The sequence below is a fragment of the Mandrillus leucophaeus genome, unplaced genomic scaffold (assembly GCF_000951045.1).
Source record: "Mandrillus leucophaeus isolate KB7577 unplaced genomic scaffold, Mleu.le_1.0 Scaffold77, whole genome shotgun sequence".
Classification (NCBI taxonomy): domain Eukaryota; kingdom Metazoa; phylum Chordata; class Mammalia; order Primates; family Cercopithecidae; genus Mandrillus; species Mandrillus leucophaeus.
This window is the reverse complement of record NW_012108363.1, coordinates 6033797-6037407: the sequence shown is the minus strand read 5'-3', so window position 1 is coordinate 6037407 and position 3611 is coordinate 6033797.

The window sequence follows — 3611 nt, the reverse complement described above, 5'->3', positions numbered from 1 at the left end:
CCCGCCTCGGCCTCCCAAAGTGCTGGGATTACAGGCGTGAGCCACCGCGCCCGGCTTCTTTCTCTTTCTTAATAGAAATTTGCAGCAAAGAATTCTGGGATTAGTTCTTTCTTATGACTGCAAAATCTCAATTACTAAGGCCAGAAAGAGAGTTTCCATTCACTGATTTACTCATTTATTCATTCAGTAAATGTTTACTGAACCCCTAGAATGTGTCAAGCCTTGTGTTAGGCTCTAAGAATACAACAGTAAGTAGGACAAATGAGTCCTCTTTTCTTATACGTTTTTACAAAGAAATCTTAAATTCATATGAAAACTGTTCAAAGTCACAACAATGTCTCCGAAGAAGGTTACTTAATGTGATCTAATTAAATCAGTGTTATGGACTGAATGTTTCCTCCCAAAATTCGTATGCTGAAGCCCTAACCCCCAGTGTGGCTGTATTTAGAGATGAGACCTCTAAGGAAATAATTAAGGTTAAAATGAGGTCATAAGGAGAGCACCCTGATAGGATTTGTGTCTTTGTATAATGAAACTCCAGATCTCCTCTCCACAACCCCAATATGCACCAAGGAAAGGCCACGCGAAGACACCGTGAAAAGGCAGACATCCAAAACCAGGAAGGGAGCCCTCCTTAGAAACCAATCCTGCCAGCCAGGCATGGTAGCTCACACCTGTAATCCCAGCACTTTGGGAGGCTAAAGTGGGCAGATCACTAGAGATCAGGAGTTCCAGACCAGTCTGGCCAATGTGGCAAAACCCCATCTTTATAAAAAATACAAAATTTAGCCAGGCGTGGTGGCTCATGCCTGTAATCTCAGCACGTTGGGAGGCTGAGGCGGGTGGATCACCTGAGGTCAGGAGTTTGAGACCAGCCTCGCTAACATGGTGAAACCCCATCTCTATTAAAAATATAAAAATTAGCTGGAGGTGGCGGTGCATGCCTGTAATCCCCACTCCTCGGGAGGCCGAGGAAGGAGATTTGTTTGAGCCAGGGAGGCAGAGGTTGCTGTGAGCCGAGATCACAACACTGTACTTCAGCCTGGGTAGTAGGGTGAGATGCCTTCTAAAAAAAAAAAGAAAGAAAGAACATAAGCTCTTGCATTGCATTCCCGGCTTCCTATCCTGGCTCCACCACTAACTGTGTGACCTTGGGTAAGTCACTACATCACTTAATGCCTATAAGACTGTTTCCCCAGTTATAAAATGTGAATAATAACAGTACATACTTAAAATAATTATTGTGAGGATATAAAATATTCTATGTAAAGGACTTAAGATATAATTTGACACGAATAAACACTCAATATGGTGACCATTATTTCTGGAGAATAAAGAACAGGCAGCAATTATTCTAAATTGTCAAACCTGGTTGACTCGGAAAATGAAGATAAATCTGACCAAAATTCAATGTGTAGATGACAAAGATGTTGTTCAACTTCAGACGTGTAAAATAAAGCCTAAATATAGAGAGTGAAGATATACTGGTTATGCTTATATAGATATGTAAAGTTACTCTACTTAGTTTCGATTTACATTACTTACATTTACTCATCCTGAGATTCTGTAACTACAGAATTGTTCTTTACAAATGTAATACTTTAAAAATGAAGGTAACTTTTGGATTATATCCATAATGAGTCAAATCCAGTAGGGCAGGAGTCGCTGAGATTTTGCCTAAAAATGTGTCCTCAGGTAGTAATCTTCAAAAACAAAATATCATAGATAGAAAAGATTTATTTTTCAACCTAAGAAAGCACGTTGAAAACAGGAAAAAGAAAAAGGTTTACTTAAATGGTGTAAATGCGTGCAGTGTCAGTGACGTGATGTAGTTCAGTCTTTGATATCCTTTGAATTCTCTTCCTAATTTACTGTTTCTTTACAGACTACTATGCAGCAGAAGAAAGCTATGCCTGAAATATCTACAGGGAAAATTCTGTGTATTCATGTTTAAGGAACCACTTTTGTTCCTCAAGTAACCAGAATGAGTAATAAAAATCAAGCATGAGTAGTAGTGTTTGTCATGTACTTTTTTTCTGATTGCTAAAATGAAAGCTTTCGCCAGGTGCGGTGACTCACGCCTATAATCCCAGCACTTTGGGAGGCTGAGGCAGGTGGATCACCTGAGGTCAGGAGTTTAAGACCAGCCTGGTCAACCTGGGGAAACCCTATATCTTCTAAAAATACAAAAATTAGCCAGGCATGGTGGCAGGCACCTGTAATCCCACCTACCTGGGAGGCTGAGGCAGGAGAATCACTTGAACCCAGGAAGTGGAGGTTGCAGTGATCAGAGATTGCGCCACCGCACTCCACCCTGGGCGACAGGGTGAGGCTCCATCTCAAAAAAAAAATTAAAATTAAAATTAAAAATACAATGAAAGATGTCATTGAACTCAGATTAGGAAATAATTCTTCCCAAGCAAAAAACTCATGAATTATTTATTGGATTTTCTTCTACCTTTAATTTCTAATACATGGGAATGAGTAATAGTATAAGCCAAACTGGAAAGTCAATTCACATTCCAGATTCTATTTTTACATGGGCATGAAGATTTCAAATTCTTTTATTCGATAAGCCAGCCTAGTCACTGGAAAAGATTAAATTGAAATGTCTGCGTGCGTCAATCTCTCTACCAACATATAACCTCCCCACCCTGCATTGATAGAAGAATAAATAGGACTGAGAGGGAGAAAGACACTTGTGTTGGGGGTGCACAGTACTTGTAACCAATCTTTTTGTTGTTGTTATTTTTTTGAGATGGAGTCTCGGGCTGGAGTGCAGTGGTGCGATCTTGGCCTCCACTTCCCAGGTTCAAGCAATTCTGTGCCTCAGCCTTATGATTAGTTGGGATTACAGATGCCCACCACACCCGGCTAACTTGTGTATTTTTAGTAGAGACAGAGTTTCGCCATGTTGGCCAGTCTGGTCTTGAACTCCTGACCTCAAGTGAGTGGGGCCTCAGCCTCCCAAAGTGCTAAGATTACAGACATGAGCCACCATGCCCGGCTAGCCAATCTTGAAAACGGATACTAGAACATTTTTCTACCTGGGAAGTTGTGGGATCTGCTCGAGATTCTGGTCGTTTGCTTGTTTGTTTGTTTGTTTGTTTTGGTAGAAATGGGATTTCGCCACATTTGTCCAGGCTGGTCTAGAACTCTTGGGCTCAAGCAGTCTGTCCACCTCAGCCTCCCAAAGTGTTGGGATTACAGGCGTGAGCCACTGCACCCAGCCATGCTCCAAGGAAATTGCTAACCAGTAAGAAAGGAGAACATGAGAGAACAGTTACTGGGAAAAATAAAGTTACCTTTAATTTATACTCCCCAGTGAACTGAGACTTCTAACAAACCAGTTACATATACAAAAAAAAAAAGAATTTATCAGCTCAATTGTTCAACAAATATTTGCTGATTGCTTCCCTTGTGCCAGGTACTGTTCTAGGCTTTGAAAAATATTAAGCAAAGTCCCCCCCTCCAGGAACGTATGAGTCCAGGGGTAGCACTGGCTCCAAGCATGGTGCTCAATGTTATCACAATTTTTTTCTCCATCTGTCATATTTTCTTTCCTTTCTGTAAACTGAAATCTCGGGTGGTCTCTTCCCTCTTGAAGGCAA